Raw genomic sequence first — 9,142 nt, forward strand, 5'->3', positions numbered from 1 at the left:
TCGACGGCAACTCCCTTCTCTTGCAACTCCCTTCGTGTTGTTCTGTCGACAGAGTCCGCGATTGCAATATTCAGTCCTGCAGTGACTTTTGCAGCTGCCGTCCTGTTATTTTTCGTCAGAGCCCTCTTCAATGAGAGTCCGTCACAATCACTCAATTACATTTTCGTCCGCCTTGTGACTTAACAGGTGACGTTTACTCCTATTTCCTTGTATGCGGTGTAATCTTAGAGACGTTGTATCTTGAAACACCAAACACATCGGCTACATTGGTTACGGAAGCATCCATCATAAGAGCACCAACAACTTGCCCACGTTCAACAATTTGCCCAATTGCTTCAACAGAAAGCACTCACAACTACACTGAACGCTTTTCTGACCGCGACTGGCACTTGCAATGTATTGAGATCATCGAACAAGTGACGAATGGTTCAAATGGTTCTAAGCACTATGGGACTTAAAATCTGAGGTCACCAGACCCCTAGACTTACACTACTGGCCATTAAAATTGCTACACCAAGAAGAAATGCAGATGATAAACGGGTATTCATAGGTCAAATATATTATACCAGAACTGACATGTGATTACATTTTCACGCAATTTGGGTGCATAGATCCTGAGAAATCAGTACCCAGAACAACAACATCTGGCCGTAATAACGGCCTTGATAGCCTGGGCATTGAGTCCAACAGAGCTTGGATGGCGTGTACAGGTACAGCTGCCCACGCAGCTTCAACACGATACCACAGTACATCAAGAGTAGTGAGTGGCGTATTGTGACGAGCCTGTAGCTCGACCACCATTGACCAGACGTTTTCAATTGGTGAGAGATCTGGAGAACGTGCTGGCCAGGGCAGCAGTCGAACATTTTCTGTTCCCATAAAGGCCCGTACAGGACCTGCAACATGCGGTCGTGCATTATCCTGCTGAAATGTATGGTTTCTCAGGGATCGAATGAAGGGTAGAGCCACGGGTCGTAACACATCTGAAATGTAACGTCCACTGTTCAAAGTGCCGTCAATGCGAACAAGAGGTGACCGAGAAGTATAAAGAATGGCACCCCATACTATCACGCCGGGTGATACGCCAGTATGGCGATGACGAATTCACGCTTCCAGTGTGCGTTCACCGCGATGTCGCCAAAGACGGATGCGACCATCATGATGCTGTAAACAGAACCTGCATTCATCCGAAAAAAATGACGTTTTGCCATTCGTGCACCCAGGTTCGTCGTTGAGTACACCATTTCAGTCGCTCCTGTCTGTGATGCAGCGCCAAGGGTAACCATGGTCTGCGAGCTGATAGTCCATGCTGCTGCAAACGTCGTCTAACTGTTCGTGCAGATGGTTGTTGTCTTGCAAACGTCCCCATCTGTTGACTCAGGGATCGAGACGTGGCTGCACGATCCGTTACAAAACTGTCCAAATGTCTCTGAGCACTATGGGACTTAACTTCTGAGGTCATCGGTGTCCTAGATCTTAGAACTACTTAAATCTAACCTAAGGACATCACACACATCCATGCCCGAGGCAGGATTCGAACCTGCGAGCGTAGCAGCAGCGCGGTTCCGGACTGAAGCGCCTAGAACATGTGTCGTTCGTGATGAAATATAATAGCGCAACATGCAGGTTTTGGTAGAATCTGCATTCATGTTCAAGCATGACTTTCTCGCAGTGTTTTCACATTTCTGTCCGACACCTGTATGTCCGTCGTTTCTGCTACATGCATGAAGCTGCTGAGATCCCACATAGAGTGTAGTATCTCCCTTGGGGAGCCACGTACGTCGTAACTGCGTAACAGCCATGGGATCCCGAACAGCGCGAGCGTCAACATGCCGGAATGATAAACAGCAGTCTCGCTAGACTATGATCCAACCACTGTCGAATTCCGACACATGTTGGTATACGTCTCTTCTGCTTATAAGAGGAATAACACGATCTTCTCCGAAACAACAAACATCCAAATGTAATTTCTAAGAAGCTCGCTGTGAACCTTCCCCCACATACAGAATATAGATGGGGTGACTCCTATCTACTTTCTGAGTTTGAGCTGAAAAGATAAGCATTTGCTTATCCAAAAGTCTTCATGCCAATTTGACGTTTGTTGCGTGCTGCCTTTCTGGTGCTGTAATTTTATTGGCCAAAAGTGTATTAATTTCAATGCATAATAACAAGTACTGCCCTGGGGATGCATCATATATGGTGCTTATAATGAAAGTGCTGCTACTCACAGAGGCCCAGAGTGGGCCGTAATTATCATATGGCAATATTAGACATGATAATGCGTTAATGCAGATCCGATTTAGGCTGAAAAAAATTAATTCAAATTTTGGCGACCATGCGCAAATCTGCCGCTAGACAGCATCTCGTCGATGTCTCCGCTGCTCATGTTGAACAAACTGTATAAGCATCGGTTAATAATAGAATCACTGTTTTACCTTTTTCACTTGTTTGACCATTTTTTGCCAAATCCCATTCCTGGTCCATTACATATGGAAACGTTTGTCTACGTCTTGTTTGAATTCTCAGCACCAGATTTGCACCTGGTGGCCAAAACTGGAACTAATTTCTTCCAGCGCATATCGGTTCCGCATTAACGCAATAGAATATTTACCAAGTGTTGCTGCCACACGATAATTACAACCCACACTGGACCTCTGCGAGTAGCTGCACTTTAATTATAACCAGCCGGTAGCTTCTGCTCTTCCTACAAGTCAACCTTGAAGTTTGTGACATGGAAACCAGAAGATCGAAATCTTCCTCAACCTGCTACCTTTGTGTTTAATTTGTGTGGAATCTGAAAATGGCTCTCCGTCGCAAGTCGTCTGCTAAATAATACCTCCAAGCCATTTCGGCATTTGGATATCCCTCCCGTCTTCTCTCACTGTCGCGGAACCAAACGGCAGTCGTGCTGTCCCATATGTGACTATCTACAGGGTACAGCCGATGCAGGCTTGCTGCTGTACCGCTGGTTCTCACATGGAAGATTCAAGCACGGTGGTAACATCATACTAGTTTCTAAAGTAACTGCACTTGCCGAAATTTTCTCAAGTGTAGGATTATGGTGAATGAGAAAGTTAAGTCTAAAATAGTTGCATCAAAAAATAAATACCATTCTTTAGGACAGTTGCCTAGATACTACTTAGATGTTATTGCGTGAAAGTTGGTTTGCGTTGAGAGTCTGGAACCGCGCCATCGCTACGGTCGCTGGTTCGAATCCTGCCTCGGGCATGGATGTGTGTGATGTCCTTAGGTTAGTTAGGTTTAAGTAGTTCTAAGTTCTAGGAGACTGATGACCACAGAAGTTAAGTCCCATAGTGCTCAGAGCCATTTGAACCATTTTTGGTTTGCGTTGTGTGTTTCAAAGACTGGTCTGAGGCAAGTCCTCACGCCAGTCTGTAATGTGCAAGTCTCTTTATCTTTGTATAACTACAGCAACTCATGTCTATTTGAACCTGCTTCCTAAATTCGAATTTCCCTGTACCTGTTTGAGCCACCACCTTCTCCCCCGCCCCGCATCGCACACTTGCTTCAATTATCTCATTGTCTGTTTCTTGGTACATCAGAGGTTGACCTGTCACCCAATCACTTCTTTTAGTCAGATTTTCCCGTAAATTCACTTTTCCCCCAGGTTTACTCAGTACCTCTTCATTAGTCATTCGATCCACCCGTCTAATCATCATGTAGTTACTGACTGCTCTTTACTGCAAAGCTCTCTCTAATTTTCCGACAGGTGACATCTACCACTCCCCTAATCATGCGTGCATTTTCAGCCTAACATTTATCCTCTAGCTATTCTTGCTTTATCATTTTGGGCTTTTTTTCAGACTCGTTTTTAGACTGTGTATTCCCTTTTGTTTGCTTCATTTTCTTGCGTTTTGATGTACTGGGCAATCGGATTACACGCATAATAATCTAATATGTAACAACTTGAGATGTAATTGAAATATTTATTGGCGGTTTGCTTCTATAAGTATGGTAACTCAAAATGTCTTCTGTGTTTACTTGCGGCGCTTGCTACCGCTTGCACATGCGCGTAGCTGCTTAGTTCACGTAAACGCGCGTCAATAGAAACGTGGATCCACAGCAGAAGACGTTCTGTGTCCTTTCTCCCGCGGAGCTGAAGTCTGTTGCACTAGTGCTACTAACTGACAATATTCCGATTTACTTAAAAATCAAGAAATGAGACAAGTGGCTTCGGGAAACTGGGACTTTGCTTTCGACATCTGGCCACCATACCGAGCATGCAAGCTGTTTCAGAGGCTACTGCTGAATTAATTCCTACGTCCTTCCGGCGCAGTCCTCGTAAGCCAGTCCGACAAGCAAGTGTACCGGACACCACTTCGTGATCTACCAGACTTGCGCAATAGCTTTCGTGCACCTATCGCAACTATTTTTATGTGCAATACTGCGAAACTCTTGGAGGGAAGCGGAATACAGATAAGGTTTCTTCACGCCATTAATGGTGCACATATCGATCTTCACGCCATTAATGGTGCACATATCGAGATGTATTAAGTGTACAAAAAAACATTTTGAGTTACCATACTTGTAAAACACACCGTCAATAAATATCTCAATTACGTATCAAATTATTACATTTTTTATTATTATACGTTTTAATTGAACACCCTGAACATAAAGTTGGCACACATCTGTGCAATCAAACTACGTTGTGGGGAACCGACATCCTACTGCAACACAAAAAAATCACGACTGAATGCCGGTAGAGGAAGAAATTTTCGCAGCCAATATTTGCTGACGAAGTGACTCCAAATCATCAGACTTTGCGGCAGTATATTAGATTAAATTTCAAACCTGTGTCTCATGGAGCGAGGGCCTGTGGCATTGTTATTAGTGATCCGCAAATCAAAAAATAAATAAATAAATAAAAAAGCATTAAGATCGGTGATTTCAAACGGTGTAACCTATGTGGCAGCACTAGATTTCACCCTTCCCTTCCCTTTCCTTAGCAGCATCATCATCATCAACAACAACAACAACAACAAGACGGCACTATATTCCAAACACACCCCGCACAGTCTTCTCCAGTAAACTGTCACACTTGAGACACTCACACATCGTAAAGGTAAGTGCTCTAGGACCACGAGTAAGGAAGTCTTTGCGAATTAAGCGACTCAGCCAAAGAGGGATGCCGCAACGAATAGTACAGTACGACACGTCATCGTTTTATGTGGGTCTTGCACCATGCATGACTGGGACACATCACAATATAGATGCATTCCAGTCGGATATGCATCCGCGTCCTCCCACACTTCTGTAGTTTTACATGGTTTTACTCGACGATTCAAGTGAACACTGTATTGGTTTCGTATATTATTGGAAGAAGGTAAATAGAAAGTCCACGAGATAAAGAGAGAAGATACATTTTCAGTACATTAAGAAAAACGGAAAGGAAATAATCTTAACTGACAATTCGAACTGATGTAACTGTTTTTAAAACAATAAATAAAATGTGAAAGGCATTCGGTCTTTCATATCAACCAACTTCAGTGTACATTTTGAGCAGCTTGCCCCGCACTTTTCAATCAGTCTGTTTCGCCATTTCACGTCCAGAAAGACAATACAAAAAAACCAAAACAGGATAAGAAAACAAAGTGCACGACAATCTGTCCTTTAGGCAAGGGCGACACATCATGGTCATTAGGAAGTGTATCCAACAACAGAAACAAGATAAGGTTTATAGCTCGAGGACGCCTAGTAAGGTGATAACACCAGAAACTGGAAATCTGGAAATTTGTGGTAAGTTCCTAAGGGACCGAACTGCGGAGGTCATCGGTCCCTAGACTTAAACACTACTTCATCTAACTTAAGCTAACTTACGCTAAGCACAACGCACAAATCCATACCCGAGGGACGACTCATACCTCCGACGGGGGAAGTCGCGCGAACCGCAGCAGGGCGCCATAGACCACGCGACTACCCCGCGCGGCGATATCACCAGAAAGAAAAGGAAACGTAAAATAAGTAAATTCTTGACCCGCGTCTGAGAATACACATCGATGTACACATCTGCGACTGTGCTTTGGCTGTACTTTATGTTTTATTTTTCCTTAAATATATGCCGGCTGGTACAAATTGCCACGGTTATTCTTTCCCTGGCAGTACAAATAGCCCCAGATACCCGGCTCGTGAAGACAAACGCGCGTCGATCCGAAGTGACTCTAGCGCCATTAAAAAAGGATAGTCCTTGCCCGCAGTTTAGGCCGGGGAGATCTTGTGGCTCAATTCGCTTAGCATAAGAAATTCAGATCACCCTCATTTGGACCGAAGCGCTGAATGTCATGAATACTGAGGTCCCGTAGACGAGCGCGTTGACTCCCGATTCGGATTTCGCATGCAAACTGGATCAGCAGGCACTGAGGAACGCCCTGTCTGAGAGCGAGGGGAATCCCCTCGCTCCCTGTCTGCGCTGTCGCCGAGTTGGGCCGATCGCCAAACTGTAGACACTCAAATAAATCGTTAAGCGCGTAGTACACTGACAAAACCTCCGGTAATAGCTGAACGGGTGTATTTTCCTCATCTGCATTGCAAATCAAGAACACTGATCGCTAGCCAAGTCTCGTCCACGTTGTCAAAAGGAGTTCGACACTATACCAAACCTCCGCTTGATATCAAGTACGTTCTTGGTGGAGGAAATCTAGTATGGGAAATCTGGACATCAACATCTCATTAGAAACAATGTGTGCCTTGCAGAAACGCGATAGGACCGTTAAGGTTTCCGCTGTAAATACGCTGCAAGGTTCTCACATGTTATTTCGCCTTTACTGTACTGTGACAGAGATGAATGAGCGCACAACATGAGTAGTGAATAAGAGCCTTGACTCTTTGTTTAGCTTTATCTGTGTTTGACTTGCTTGTCAGTCAGTTGTGCAGCGTTGCGGCATTCTTATTTGAGGCTTAACATCGAGCAGCTGAGTTTTACAAAGACTGAGATCTGTTTCTTGTGAATCTGGGAGAAGCTGTCTGGAAACCTTTATTACGGACATGAAAACTCATTTATAATACTTCCTCGTTCTTTTATGTTCATGCAGAAGATTTTGAAGGAAATATTTGTTTGTCAGAACTACTAATTGAACGAACTCTTTGTCCCTCAGATAACTAATAATATTTATGATTATTGTTAATTTGATGTCTTTCTCTTTGCAACGAGACAGGAATGTGAGGGAACACAAAAGCTGCACTCTCTTCTTCTGGAGTCCTTCCAGGCGCCGCACTTCTCTTGACATCTCCTCCCCGTAGAGGCGTCTGATACTTAAATGCAGAGCCGTCGGCGTTATACCGAAGTTTCTGAAGATAAAGCGACTGTTCTATTCGGGAAAGGCACAACGCACTTTCAAACCGACTGAGGAGGCCTTACTAGGAGAGCGCATTCAGCAGACCCGACGGGACTTGGCAAGCACAAACTGTAAGTTAATGTCTCTCCATATTACTATCAGTAATAAACTGTGCAGCGGTAACTGGGATAAAATTGATAGACTGCTGCATGATACCATGGGGAAGCGATGTTGACAAAATCTAGTAGACAGAAGAAGTAGTTTGATAATTTGCTACCTAATCAGACTGTTCGGCATTTAGATGTTTCCCGGACCGTTATCAATTTATCCAAACGTTCGTTATCTGACGATGAGACAACTGTGCTTGCCAAGGGAGAATATTTTGCTGTTAGTCCGCGTTTTGTGCCCACGGAAGAAATTATAGCCAGTGTAGAAGCAGGAATTCGCAGTGTGGATTCTGTAACAGCTGAAGAAATCCGTATAGAAACAGTGAGAATATTATCCAATGCAAAACCGCCGAAGAGTAATATAACTGTGGGTGAGAGAAGAGCTTTAAAACTCCTGAATGACGACGATAGTATTTTGATTCTACCAGCTGACAAAGGAAGCACAACCGTGGTTATGGATGTGGCCGACTATCAGAGTAAAATTACTGAACTCCTGGATCCGCAAGCATATAGGAAGCTGAATAAGGACCCCACTAACAACGTTCTTAGAACTGTGTCGCGGTTAATAAAAAAGTCCTCCATTGAAGAGAGTGTACAGAAAGGTCTCTGCAATTCGGTTGCGCTACCACCGAGGCTTTATGGATTGCCCAAAACTCACAAAGAAAATGTGCCGTTAAGACCAATACTAAGTGTCATTGGTTCGCCCACCTACTCGTTAGCCAAGCTTTTGCTCTTATATAAAGAATTCGACACATTTCATCCGCAGATTGAATGGCATAGTGGTCCAGCCGGAGGACATATTGGTCAGCTTCGATGTGGTATCGCTATTTACCATTGTTCCAATTAATGATGTATTGGAACAGCTGAATCGAATTTTTCCCGCCGACATTTCAGAACTGTTTAAGTGTTGTTTGACGACCACATACTTCAAGTGGAATGAACAGTTTTATGAACAAACGGATGGCGTGGCTATAGGAAGCTCCCTAAGTCCCGTAATTGCAAACTTCTTTATGGAGAAATTCGAAGAACAGACCTTAGGCACTGCCAGCAAAAAACCAAATGTATGGTTCCGATACGTGGATGACACGTCTGTGCTGTGGAGACCTGGCAAGGAGGAACGAAGCCGCTTCCACGAACATCTGAATAGTATAAACTCGAGAATTCAGTTTCCAATGTAGGAGGAGGCAGACGGCAAATTACATTTTCTCGATGTGCTTGTTTTTAGAAACGAAAACGGTAGTTTGGGCCACTCAGTATACCGCAAACCCACGCACACAGACCGTTATTTGCACCGGGATTCGAACTACCACCCACAACAGAAGCTGGGTGTTATCAAGACGTTAGCGGACAGAGCTAGAAATATTTGTGAACCTGAGTTGCTCGACGCTGAGATGGAACATCTCCTCAATGTACTAATGAAGAACGGATATTCATCCGCCGAAATAAAACGTGCATTGAGACAGCCACGCAGAAACCATAGTGACGTACAGGCTACTGCAAAATCTAAGGTTTTCCTGCCGTTTGTTAAAAATGTAACGGAAAGACTAGGGAGGATCTTGACGAAGCGGAATATTACCGTACTTTACAAGCCCACCAGGAAGATACAGGAATACCTTAAGCCTGCCAAGGACGCTCGCAAACCATTGGAAAAAGCTGGAGTGTATAGGATCCCATGCAGCT

Source organism: Schistocerca cancellata, chromosome 1 (genome assembly GCF_023864275.1).
Source record: "Schistocerca cancellata isolate TAMUIC-IGC-003103 chromosome 1, iqSchCanc2.1, whole genome shotgun sequence".
Lineage (NCBI taxonomy): Eukaryota > Metazoa > Arthropoda > Insecta > Orthoptera > Acrididae > Schistocerca > Schistocerca cancellata.